This window comes from Scyliorhinus torazame, chromosome 1 (genome assembly GCF_047496885.1).
Source record: "Scyliorhinus torazame isolate Kashiwa2021f chromosome 1, sScyTor2.1, whole genome shotgun sequence".
Classification (NCBI taxonomy): Eukaryota; Metazoa; Chordata; class Chondrichthyes; order Carcharhiniformes; family Scyliorhinidae; genus Scyliorhinus; species Scyliorhinus torazame.
The window spans coordinates 197,617,253-197,631,273 of NC_092707.1; positions in this window are offsets into that span (position 1 = coordinate 197,617,253).

Below are 14,021 nucleotides of genomic sequence, written 5' to 3' on the forward strand. Positions count from 1 at the left end.
ACAGTGCCCAGGACCGGACGTTCATTAGGTCGGAAGTCCAGCGGTTACTGAAGGAAGGTATTATCGAGGCTAGGAACAGCCCCTGGAGAGCTCAAGTAGTGGTTGTAACAGCCGGGGAGAAGCACAGGATGGCCATCGATTATAGTCAGACCATCAACAGGTATACGCAGTTCGACGCATACCCTCTCCCCCGCATATCTGATTTGGTCAATCAGATTGCACAATACAAGGTCTTTTCCACGGTGGACCTCAAATCCGCCTACCACCAGCTCCCCATCCGCCCGGGCGACCGCAAATACACTGCATTCGAAGCAGATGGGCGGCTCTACCACCTGCCCAGTTTCCCAGTGGAAGATTCTGCCATGATCTCGGACCCCTCATTGGGTGATAATTATTTTATTTAATATGATTTACTTATTATTTATTCAGCAAAGAATATATTTATTTGTGGAAAATAAAATGCATTGTTTTTTTGATAGAATCTGCAAAGAGCCCTACTTAAAAATAAAGCAATACCCTGCTGGATTTCTGGTGAGAATTTTAATGTTAGTGACTGACAGATAGTGGTGTCATGGTACTGTTACTGGACGAGTGAGCCTGAGGCCCAGGGTAATAACCTGGGGACATGGGTTCAAATCCCACTAGGACAGCTGATGGTGTTTGAATTCAATGACTAAATCTGGAATTAAAAGCTAGTCTCGGTAATGATGACTATGACAATCATAATCGATTAATGTTAAAAACCCATCTGGCCCACTAATGCTCCTTCAGGGAAGGAAACCAGCTGCTTTTTCTTAGTTTGGCCATTACATGTGACTCCAATCCAACCGCAATGTGCTTGACCTTTAACTACCTTCCATGGGCAGCACGGTGGCATTGTGGATAGCACAATTGCTTCACAGCTCCAGGGTCCCAGGTTCGATTCCGGCTTGGGTCACTGTCTGTGCGGAGTTTGCACATCCTCCCCGTGTGTGCGTGGGTTTCCTCCAGGTGCTCCGGTTTCCTCCCACAGTCCAAAGATGTGCAGATTAGGTGGATTGGCCATGATAGATTGCCCTTAGTGTCCAAAATTGCCCTTAATGTTGGGTGGGATTACTGGGTTATGGGGATAGGGTGAAGGTGTTGACCTTGGGTAGGATGCCCTTTCCAAGAGCCGGCGCAGACCCGATGGGCCGAATGGCCTCCTTCTGCACTGTAAATTCTATCTATGAAACTGGCCCAGCAAGCCACTCATTTCAAGGGGCCGACAACAATTGCCTGTGATACCCACATCCCACAAAGAGAATAAGAGGAGTGGGAAAACAATTTGGGGAAACAGTCAAATTCTCACATGATTCTGTTTCAATGTGCTCCCCGATTCCAGGTTCCATTTTGCACTTCACGACTCAATGCCTGTCTAGTTGTGAATGATTAAGTCCTAGAATACTTGGCTTTGACTGACATTGTTTCTGTCCATGTGCAGGAAGTGCTCCCCTCTCGTGTGGCACCACAAATAAATGCAGACTTTCATTAAAAACAGCAACAAAAATGCTTAAAGAAAGACGTCTGAAGAAATGAACAGATAAATCAATCGACAATCACACCTCGTTTCACTCCGCAAAAGAAAAGTCTCTCAGTTAATCCGAAGCAGATTATCAGGGGCCAGCAAGAACGAGGCAGATGGGGACGGCCTTGCTTAACTAATCCCTCAGCGTGCCTTTTATCCCCGGGTGTCCATGAACTAAAATATCGAATCTATTCCATCTCCAGCCCTGATTGTAGCGTGTCCGACTGGCAAGAGAGTTGTTTGACTCAAGTATGACAGGGTCTTCTTTCGTTAATGAGGAAGAAAGTCAAGAAAGGTGATGGAAATTTGGAAAGAGAGGATGACAGTTGTCGCCACCCTGCAGAAAGATTCACTAACCTCAAACTGCCACTCAGACAGGTTCAAATTGGAACATCTGGAGATGAAAAGAATATGTTAACAGCTGCATTAATAATAAAGTGATCAGCAACTCACAGTGCAGCCACTGAATGATAAATATTTAATAAGGGTATTTAGCACAGTCATTGGGCAATTATATTTCATTATGTTAAAATACCGTGATTTAAGGATGAATAATTTTCTAAAGGATTAGATACAAATATATCCTTGGAACGTTGTTCGTCAGGCATCAGATGGTATGAATAGGTATGAATCTGCCAGGGTACAGATCTCGTTGCAGTGAATAAACCTTTAAAGTCAACTTGTCACTGGTTGACCAGCTTCTTTTCCAGGTTAATATTATCACACACTTTCATCAGGGGAATGTAGGAGAGGGGTTGGTGTTAATGAGAGGGAGTTAGCTCTGAATGAGAGGGGGTGGGGGTGGAAGAGAGGAGGAATGGGTGTAGGAGAGGGGGAGGACGTGTAGGAGAGGGGGGAATGGGGAAGGAGAAGGTGGAGGGGTGAAGAAGAGGGGATGAAGTATGCAGTGTAGTGTTCAGGTGTCTGGCATTTGATTACAGGTGTCTGTTGACTGCTCACTGTGCGTGATTAGTTAACCCTGGATGCGGTAACTTAAAAAAAATAAACCGTAGACAAGCTGCTACAAGTATTAGAGCGGACATTTTAAAGCTTTGAAGAACATCCTGCTACAACAATGAACCTAGTGTGTCATCACTGCATAACTCCAAGGCATAAGCTACAACATATAGGGTGGTGAGTATGTAGGAGGGGGTACAGTGTGTAGGAGAAGGGGTGGGGATTTAGGAGAAGGGCTAAGGGTGCAGGAGGAGGATTGGGTGTGTCAGACAGTGGGTTAGGGTGTAGGAGAGGTAGAGTTAGAAGATCGGGGACTGGAGTGTATAGGAAAGGGGTTGGGGGTGTAGATGAAGTGGCGGAATTTGTAGAAGAGAGGGCAGGAGAGCAGGAAAGGGAGTAGAGTTTGTCAGAGATGGAGTACGGTGTATAGGAGTGGATGGGCATTTAAGTGAGAGGTTGAGGTGGAAGGAAGAGGTAGAGATGTAGGAGAGGGGGTGGAGTATATAGGGAGGGGTTTGGGAATCATGGAAGGGATTGCACTTTAAGGGATGGGGTATGTAGAAGGGTATCAGAGCGTGTACGAAATGTTCAGCATGTATATGAAAAGGAGGCAGTGGCATAATGGTATTGTCACTGGATTAGTAATCCAGAGCCACAGGTAATCCTCTGGGGACCCAGGTTCAAATCCCGCCATGGCAGCTTATGAAATTTGCATTCAATAGAAATCTGGGGTGGGATTCTCCGGTCTGCCAGACACGTTTTGCGGTGCGCCCCCGCCGGAGGCGGGATGCTCCAGTCCCACAGCCGGCAAATGGGGTTTCCCAATGTGGCCACTGCGTGCTGTTGGGAAACCCACGGGTATGGGTGCCCTGCCGGCGGACTGTGGATCCTGCCGACTGAGAATTATGCTGCTAGAATTAAAAGGCTAATGGGGACCATGAAACCATCGTCGATTGTTGTAAAAACCCATCTGGTTCATTCGGGAAGGTAATCTGTCATCCTTACCCGGTTTGGGGTATGTGGGACAGGGATGGACTTAAGAGGAGTGGGACAAAATTTGGAGGTGAGGTTTGGAGTACCTTGGAAAGGGGCAGGTTTGAAGACCAGGGTCAAGAAATATAAATGAGGGTCAGTTATTTTATTTATTTTTATAAATTTTGAGTACCCAATTATTTTTTGTTTTCCAATCAAGGGGCAATTTAGCATGGCCCATCCTCGTATCCTGCACATCTGTGGGTTGTGGGGGTGAAACCCACGCAGACATGAGGAGAATGTGCAAACTCCACATGGACAGTGATCCAGGGCCAGGATTCGAACCCGGGTCCTCAGTGCCGTAGTCCCAGTGCTAACCACTGCGCCACATGCCGCCCATATGAGGGTCAGTTGTGCAGGAGAAGGTTGGGTATAGAGGGACAGCTCATGTCAAGGAATGTGGGGGTGGTGGGGGAAAATAGCTAACAGGTAGATGATTTACTTCCAGAATGTTTTTATTTTTATTCCTTCAGTTCTTCACTTTTTGTCACCTTTTCATTTCTATTTTGCAATTTTGTCAAGAGATCACAGAAAGGCTGATTACTCACAGGCTGACTAACCTGGAGACTCCATCAGTGTCTGACTCACTGAATCCCTTTCCAACATGCCTTTCCGACATGATTCAATCATAATACTGAAGTAATACTGACTGGTGCCAAACTTCATAATGTGATGGTCATTTCACTGATTCTATCTCAACAGCAAACTGAGGTAAGGAAAACAGGGCTTTGCACCAGAATCTATGGGACACAAGCCTCATTCAAAGAATCTAAGAATTTTTCAGAACAAAAATGTCTATTAGGTTTTAACTTATTCATTATTGAGATGTGGGCATTGTTGGCAAGGTTACATTTGTTCCCAGTGGGGATTATGGAGTTTAGTGAGTCACTGGTCAGGGCTTTTGTGGTCTGATATATTGTCTGATTGTAGTCACATAACAAAGAACAAAGAACAAAGAAATGTACAGCACAGGAACAGGCCCTTCGGCCCTCCAAGCCCGTGCCGACCATACTGCCCGACTAAACTACAATCTTCTACACTTCCTGGGTCCATATCCTTCTATTCCCATCCTATTCAGATATTTGTCAAGATGCCCCTTGAATGTCCCTATCGTCCCTGCTTCCACTACCTCCTCCGGTAGTGAGTTCCAGGCACCCACTACCCTCTGCGTAAAAAACTTGCCTCGTACATCTACTCTAAACCTTGCCCCTCTCACCTTAAACCTATGCCCCCTAGTAATTGACCCCTCTACCCTGGGGAAAAGCCTCTGACTATCCACTCTGTCTATGCCCTTCATAATTTTGTATACCTCTATCGGGTCGCCCCTCAACCTCCTTCGTTCCAGTGAGAACAAACCGAGTTTATTCAATCGCTCCTCATAGCTTATGCCCTCCATACCAGGCAACATTCTGGTAAATCTCTTCTGCACCCTCTCTAAAGCCTCCACATCCTTCTGGTAGTGTGGCGACCAGAATTGAACACTATACTCCAAGTGTGGCCTAACTAAGGTTCTATACAGCTGCAACATGACTTGCCAATTCTTATACTCAATGCCCCGGCCAATGAAGGCAAGCATGCCGTATGCCTTCTTGACTACCTTCTCCACCTGTGTTGCCCCTTTCAATGACCTGTGGACCTGTACTCCTAGATCTCTTTGACTTTCAATACTCTTGAGGGTTCTACCATTCACTGTATATTCCCTACCTGCATTAGCCCTTCCAAAATGCATTACTTCACATTTGTCCGGATTAAACTCCGTCTGCCATCTCTCCGCCCAAGTCTCCAGACAATCTAAATCCTGCTGTATCCTATATAAGGCAGGATGCTTTAGATTCAGGGTTTCCTGCCCGCCACCCAATCAGTCGGAGGGGAACATATCCCCACCAATCACAAGAGCCAACGGTCCAAGGAGAGTTAAATGGCTGGAGATGGGATTTTTACCCTCACTGAGATGGGAGTACCACTTCAGGGTACTGTGGGCCAATCTGATTGGCCAGCAGTGTCAGGAGCACCAGTGCCAGGACTGGGATTATAAGAAATCCACAGATTCCAAATCCCGGATTCCAGGACCAAATAAACACAGAAGGTTTCAGGGCAGGGAGGAGAAGTGAGGCCGCACACTCATCGGCAGAGACCTGAAAAATCTGTCCCCATAGGACAAGCCAGGTAAGGACAACAAATATTCTTCACTAAAGACAATTGAACCAACACTGGAAAAAACAGTAGGGAAGGGACAGGGTCCAATAAAAGGATTAGCCTTAAGGTTTTGTACCTGAACGCGTGGAGCATTCAAAATAAAATGGCTGAATTTGTTGCGCAGAAATATGTAAAGGGATATGATATAGTTGGGATTACGGAGTTTTGGCCCCAAGGTGACCAAGGATGGGAACTAAACATTGAGGGCTATTCAATTTTTCGGATGGATGGACAGAAAGGAAAAGGTGGTGGAGTTGCATTGTTCCAATAAAGAATATATTGATACAATATTAAGGGGCTGGTTTAGCACAGTGGGCTCAGACAGGTGGCTTGTAATGCAGAACAAGACCAGCAGCGTGGGTTCAATTCCCTTTCCAGCCTCCCCAAACAGGCGGCAGAATGTGGTGACTAGGGGCTTTTCACAGTAACTTAATTGAAGCCTACTTGTGACAATAAGTGATTATTATTATTACGATGTGGAATCTGTCTGGGCCCAGTTAAGAAACATTCATAGGGATGGTATACAGACAACCAAATCGCAGTGGTAATGTTGGGAATCGCACTAGACAGGAAATCAGAGATCTGTGATTATGGGTGACTTTAATCTGCATATAAATTGGGTGAGTCAACTTATTCACAGTACAATAGAGGAGGAATTTCTGGAGTCTATACGGATGGTTTTCTGGACCAATACGTTGAGGGACCAACAAGGGAACAGGCCATCTTGGGCTGGGTATTGTGCAATGAGAAAAGATTAGTTGGCAATCTAGTTGTGAGAGAACCCTTGGGGATGAGTGACTATATTATGATAGACATCTCCAAAAATCTGTCCTGGTCCACCCACATCGACGCTACCACCAACAAAGCACAACAGCGCCTATACTTCCTCAGGAAAATAAGGAAATTCGGCATGTCCACAACTCTTACCAACTTTCATAGATGCACCAAAGAAAGCATCCTATCTGGCTGCATCACAGCCTGGTATGGCAACTGCTCGGCGCAGGACCGCAAGAAACTTCAGAGAGTCGTGAACACAGCCCAGTCCATCACACAAACCTGCCTCCCATCCATTGACTCCATCTACACCTCCCGCTGCCTGGGGAAAGCGGGCAGCATAATCAAAGACCCCTCCCATCCAGCTTACTCACTCTTCCAACATCTTCCATCAGGCAGGAGATACAGAAGTCTGAGAACACGCACGAACAGACTCAAAAACAGCTTCTTCCCCGCTGTTACCAGACTCCTAAATGACCCTCTTATGGACTGTTGCTCGTTTTAGCCTCAGTTTAATTGCTCTTGTTCTGTCACCTTTGCTCTTGAGTCGCCAGGTATCTTTCTGATACCGCCACATGGTTCAAGTCCGAGCAATGATCAATAATCCAACACACCGCTTAGTGAGAGTTAAATCAACGCACATTTATTATATACAGCAATCAATACTTATACATTAATTCTACTTCTAAGCTACTTCCTACAACTAACAGGCCAATACTTAACTTTGGAAATGGCCCACCAGGTCAGGGAAACAAATGGCCTTTCGTATGGGTTCTGAGCCTGCGGGATTCAAAGCTGGTACAGGTCGATAGTCAGGAGTGCCTATCTCGTAGCGAGCGTTGGAGTAAGACTTACGTTCTTGCGGCTGTTGTAGAAGGTCAGCAGAAGGGTCTCCAAGGGTGCGGAGAGGAGACGAAGGGAAGAAGGGTCGATTTGAACTTGGCCCCTATTCTGATAGTCTCCAAGGGCTTCACGCCTCTCGGGGCGGACCTTGTACCTGGTTCGAAGTGATTGGACTGGGTCCCAATCACTTGGTTCGATATTCTCCAATGCTGGAGCGATTCCTTGATCGAGGGGTGGTCATTCACCTCTCTTTGTGTAAGCTCCTGCTGGCTCCGAAAAGTCTGGGTCGGCTTTGTGTTCCTAATTTGTAGCATATTGTTCCCGCGATTGCTACTTACTATGCAGATGGCTGGTGTGTTGTTGTGTTGATGGCTGCAGGTATCGATTCCGTCTGGCTTCCCCAGAGGCGAATACACTGTTTTACCTGCAGCTGTCTGTTTGAGTCCTGTTGGCTGATTTTCCCATCGGTCTCTTCCATTCGCCATTTTAAATCGGGGTTTGGCCATAGAACATAGAACATAGAAAAATCGGGAGTTAGCCATTTTACATGGCTACAGGTCTGACCTCATTAATACTACACCCCTGTGTGCTTCATCCGATGCCCATGCTTATGTAGTTACATTGTATACCTTGTGTTGCCCTATTATGTATTTTCTTTTATTCCCTTTTCTTCCCATGTACTTAATGCTCGCAGAAAAATACTTTTCACTGTACCTCGGCACACGTGACAATAAAAAAATCCATCCATCCAATTCTTCATCACGGTGGATAGTGAGGTAGTTGATTCTGAGACCAAGGTCCTGAACCTCAATAAAGGTAACTATGATGATAGGAAGCTTGAGCTGCCAATGACGGACTGAAAAACATTACTGAAAGGAAGGTCAGTGGACAGGCAATGGCAGGCATTCAAGGAACCAAAAGTTGCTTATTCCTATTTGGCGCAAGAGTAGAAAGGGAACTGTGGCTAGAGATAGTATTAGATTCAAAGGAGAGTCATACAAATTAGCAAGAAAAAGCAATAGACAAGAGGATTGGGAACAGTTTATAATTCAGCAAAGGCAGTCCAAGAGATTGATTAAGGAGGGAAAAATGCAATTTGAAAGTAAACTAGCAGAGAACATAAAAACTGACTGTAAAAGTATCTATCGGTATGTAAAGAGAAAAAGATTAATAAAAACTAATGTAGGCCCCTTATCTTCAGAAACAGGGGAATTCATAACAGGGAACAAGGAAATGGCTGAGGAACTAATTTAGTACTTTGCTTCTGTCTTCACAAAGGAAGACATGAATAATGTACCAGAGGTTCTGAGAAACACAAGCTTTTGTGAGGAGCTGAAGGGATTAGTATTAGTGAAGAAATGGTTTGGGAAAATGAATGGAATTGAAGGCCGACAGGACAGGATAATCTTCATTCCAGAGTACTTAAGGAAGTGGCCCTAGAAAATGTCGCTCCATTGGTGGTCATTCTCCAAAATTCTTTGGAGTCTGGAATGGTTCCTACAGATTGGATGGGTAACGAATGTAATCCCGCTGTTCAAAAAGGGAGGTAGAGAGAAAACGGAAATTTAGACTAGTCAGCCTAACGTCGTTAGTAGGGAAGTTGCTGAAGTCCATTTTCAAGGATTTCATAGCACAGCATTTGGAAAACAGTGGTGTAATCAGACAAAGTCAGCATGGATTTACGAAAGGAAAATCATGCTTGACAAATCTACTAGAATTCTTTGAAGATGTAACAAGTAGAGTTGACCAGGGAGAACCGATGGATATGGTTTATTTAGACTTTCAGAAGGCTTTTGACAAGGTCTTTCATAGCAGGCTCATCTGTAAAGTTAAAGTGCATGGGATTGCGGGTAATGTCTTGAAATGGATAAAAGGTTGGTTAGAAGACAGGAAGCAAAAAGTTGGAACAAATGGGTCTATTTCTGTTTGCCAGGCAGTGACTAATGGGGTACCACAGGGATCTGTGCTGGGACCCCAACTGCTCACATTATATATTAATGATTTGGACGAGGGAAATAAAAGTATTATCTCCAAACTTACAGATGATACAAAATTGGGTGGAAGGGTGAGCTGTGAGGAGGATGCAGAGAAGCTTAAGCAAGATTTGGACAGGCTGAGTGAGTGGGCACATGCATGGCAGATGCAGTATAATATGGATAAATATGAGGTTAAATGCTTCAGTAGCAAAAATAGGAAGGCATTATCATTTGAATGGGTGTAAACAGAAAAAGGTGGCTATTCAGCGAGACCTTGGTGTCCTCGTGCATCAGTCGCTGAAAGTAAGCACGCAGGTGCAGCAGGCAGTAAAGAAGGCTTTCATAGTGAGAGGATTTGAGTTTAGGGATCGAGATGTTTTACTGCAATTGTTTCGGGCATTGGTGAGGCCACACCTGGAATATTGTGTGCAGTTTTGACGTCCTTATCTGAGGAAGAATGTTCTTGTTATGAAGGGAGTGCAGTGAAGGTTTACCAGGCTGATTTCTGGAATGGCGGTTCTCTAATATGAGGAGAGACTAAATGGGTTAGGATTATATTCATTGGAGTTTAGAAGAGTGAGAGGGGATCTCATAAAAACTTACAAAATTATAACAGGATTAGACAGGGTAGATTAAGAAAGAATATTCCCGATGGTGGGGGAGTCAAGAACTAAGGGTCATAGTTTGAGGATTAGGGGTAAACCTTTTAGGACTGAGGTGAGCAGAAATTTCTTCACCCAGAAAGTGGTGAATCTGTGGAATTCGCTTCCACAGAAAGTAGTTGAGGACAAAACGCTGTGTAATTTCAAATAGGAATTAGATATAGCTCGTGGGACTAAAGGGATCAAGGGATATGGGGGGAAGGCAGGATCAGGATGTTGAACTTGATGATCAGCCATGATCATAATGAATTGTGGAGCAGGCTCGAAGAGCCAAATGGCCTCCTCCTACTTCTATTTTCAATGTTTCTATGTTTCGAACTGAGTTTTTATGACAATCCAACAGCTTCATTTAACTGACGTCAGCTCTTTATTTCCATTTTTTATTTAAACTGAATTCAATTTTTCAAATTTTTTTGCTCCAGAATTGCATCAATGTAGCCTCTTAAATACATGCAAGTTACATGTTACAACACAGAAAGAGGCCATTTTAACATGTGCTTTTAAGTCTTTCCCTGGTGACATATTCCACATAAAGAGGGTGTAGCAGGGCAGAACATGGTACCAATACATTGACAATGCTCTTGAGTTGGCAACACTTAGTCCCCGCAGTACATTAAAATCTATGGTTAACGCTTTAATGATAATGGTAATTGTAGCCACCTAAAATGGCTGATTCCCGATTAGAATGGTCAAACCCTGATCTAAAATGGCAAACGAAAGAGGCTGATGGGAAAATCAGCCAACAGGACTCAAACGGACAACTGCAGGTAAAACAGTGTATTCGGCTCTGGGGAAGTCAGCCCAGACCGATACCTGCAGCCATCAACATCACAACAACCCAGCCATCTGCATATTAAGCAGCCATTCCCGGGAACAATTGCTACACATTAGCAACATAAAGCCGGTCCAGACCTTTTGGCGCCAGCAGGGCCTGAACAAAGGAAAGTAGACGACCACCCCCCCGATCAAGGAATTGCGCCATTATTGGAGCATATCGAACCAAGTGATTGGGACCAAGTCCAATCACTTGGAACCAGGTACGAGGTCCGCCCTGAGAGGCGGGAAGCCCCTGGGAACTATAAGAATAGGGGCCAAGTTCAACTCGACCCTTCTCTTCCTGCTCGCAACCTTCGAGACCCTTCGACAAAGAAAACAGAAAGTCTTACTCCAGCGATCACTACCAGATAGGCGCTCCTGACTATCGACTTGTACCAGCCTTTGAATCCCGCAGGCCCAGACCCAATTCGATAGGCCATTCGTTTCCCTGACCTGGTGGGCCATTTCCAATGTTAAGTATTGGCCTTTAGTGGTAGGTAGCAGTCTAGAAGTAGGATTATTGTATAAGTATTTATTGCTGTATATAATAAATGATCATTGATTTAACCTTTATTAAGCGGTGTGCTGCATTATTAATCATTACTTGAGCTTTAACCACGTGGCGGTATCAGAAGGATACCTGGCGACTCGTGAGCAAAGGTGACAGAATTAGAGCTAATAAAACTAAGGCTAATAAGAGCAACATAATACCTGTTATTTTTGTTCCAGAGATGGTGCTCAAACGCAATTCTATTTGCCTGACTGCGAGCTAGCCTGTGGGGGATTTGCTGGCACAAAATTAAAAAAGAAAAAGATAATCATGCTCCATTTGTAACAGCCCTGTGGAATATGCTGGGTTTTGTTTTCAAATTTAGATGATTCTTACTTTTTTTTTGTCCCAAAGGACGAAGCTAGTGAGTCTCGTTTCCCCCACCAAACCCATCATCCCCTGTCCCCCCCACCTCCGCCACCCCCCTCCATCCATACCCACACCTTCAGCTGCCCACACTCGGCCACTACCTTCAAAAGGTTACAGTCGGAGCCTATCCTTACAAACCCTTGATTGGGTTAATTCCATACTTTCCATCTCATTGCACATTCCAATTACTTGACAAAGGCAACAGCAAATGTCATGAATTGTTCTAAAATTATATATCTGTACCAGGCTGAGCATTATATTGTGATTAAGGGGCTCATTAATAAATACCATGTGGCAGTCTCACAATGAATAATGATTGTATACCTTGGACGTACTCTCTCACAGAGTCTTTCAGTATCCACGACTCCAGCACCATTTGCTTTGCCTCCTGATGCTCATAATGTAGTAGATAATTCTTACACTTTTATTCTATTAACTGTTCTGTGGTTCAGTGATCTCTCTCTCGCCTCAGAGTCAGAAGGCTGGAATTTTAAATTCTGTTCCAGGAACTGAAGCACAAAATCTAGGCTTAAAAGGACGGCTGTGAGGGGCTAAGATCCTGTCTGTTTTCATAAAATATGTATGATCATCCTCGTGGCTATTAATAACATTTTAAAAATTGAACAAAGGTCCTTAAAATGGCTGAATCTACGTCTGTCTGTGATACACAAACAAAAAGAACTGCCTGGCAGCATTGGGGAAACTTGCACATTGTTATCTCTGGGCGGTCGCTAACCATCCCCCAGTGGACAGCACAGGTCAAATTCAATCAGAGCTACACAAAGGCCATCTGCATTTCATAACCCAGGCTGACCAACAAGAGACTGCTAAGACAAAGGCCCCCGCAGCCTCCCTTTCAATTCTTAAAGGTTGTGATATTTAACAGTCTCAAGGATTCAGGCGAAGGCTACACATCCTTTGTCAAACATGGAAAGTTGTTTAACAAATAATTTGGAGTACCCAATTATTTTTTCCAATTAAGGGGCAATTTAGCGTGGCCAATCCACCTACTCTGCACATTTTTGGGTTGTGGGGGCGAAACCCACGCAGACATGGGGAGAATGTGCAAACTCCACACGAACAGTGACCCAGAGCTGGGATCGAACCTGGGACCTCAGCGCCGTGAGGCAGCTGTGCTAACCACTAGGCCACCGTGCTACCCTGACAACATGGAAAGTTAGGGGTCATGTGACATGTACGCCCAGCTTGTGGAACCAGTAATATTGCCTTGCTGAACTGCAAATCTCAGTCTGCTGTTTAACAACCGACTAGTAGGCCTCATCGAAAGCTGTCTGGCTCAGGTTAGGTACCTGAACCCATCTACCTTGCTTCTGCTGGAAGTCTGTACCATTGCCTACAAGACTGATTCATTTCTGCATGCCTACCTCATCGTGAGAAGTCAACACCACCAAAAAAGTGTATTATGCAGCATTGGTTTTCAGCTCCTGACCCCCATGAACAAATACCTTGTTGGACTTTGATTCGGACTCTGGAACCCACACAAAACAATATTTATTTTCTAGGTCTCTGTACTGTAAATCTTTCTTTTCTTTCCCTCTTTACTGTCTGGATGTGAGAGGGATGTTGTGAACCATCTTTCACATTTTGAGTGCATGCAAATAAATGAGGGTGGCACGGTGACACAGTGCTCAGCACTGCTGCCTCACAGTGCCAGGGGCTCATGTTCAATTCCGATTTGGTGTGAATATCTGTGCGGAGTTTGCACATTCTCCTCATGTCTGCGTGGGATTCCTCGGTGTCCTCCCACAGACTAAAAATGTGCAGGCTAGTGCTAAATTTCCCCTCAGTGTCCAATAGTTAGGTGGGGTTACAGGAATGGGGCAGGGATTGGGCCTGTGTAGGGTGATAATTCAAATGGTCGGTGCAGACTCGATGGGCCGAATGGGCTCCTCCAGAAGAGGGCAGTAGAGGGGAGCTGCTGATTGGCCGTTGCAGGGGAAATTTGCATACATCCGTGTGCTCACCCTAACTTGGAGGCGTACCTGAACAAGAGACCCTAGCTGTTCAAGTGAAGGCAAGCATCCAGCAGAGTGCAGTAGAGGGGCGCTGCTGATTGGCCGTTGCAGGGGAAATTTGCATACGCCCGTGTGCTCACCCTAACTTGGAGGTGGTTTGTGTAGGTGCTCTTGTCAAGTGACACTTAAACCCGAAACACTTCTTCAGTGTTTCCCTCCCTACCCCCTCCTCTAACCAAAAAAACAACCGCTGTAAGGATCAAGAGGAAGGCTCGAGGGCAGGTAGAAGTGGAAAGTTGAACTGTGAAGTCACAGCCTGCAGGT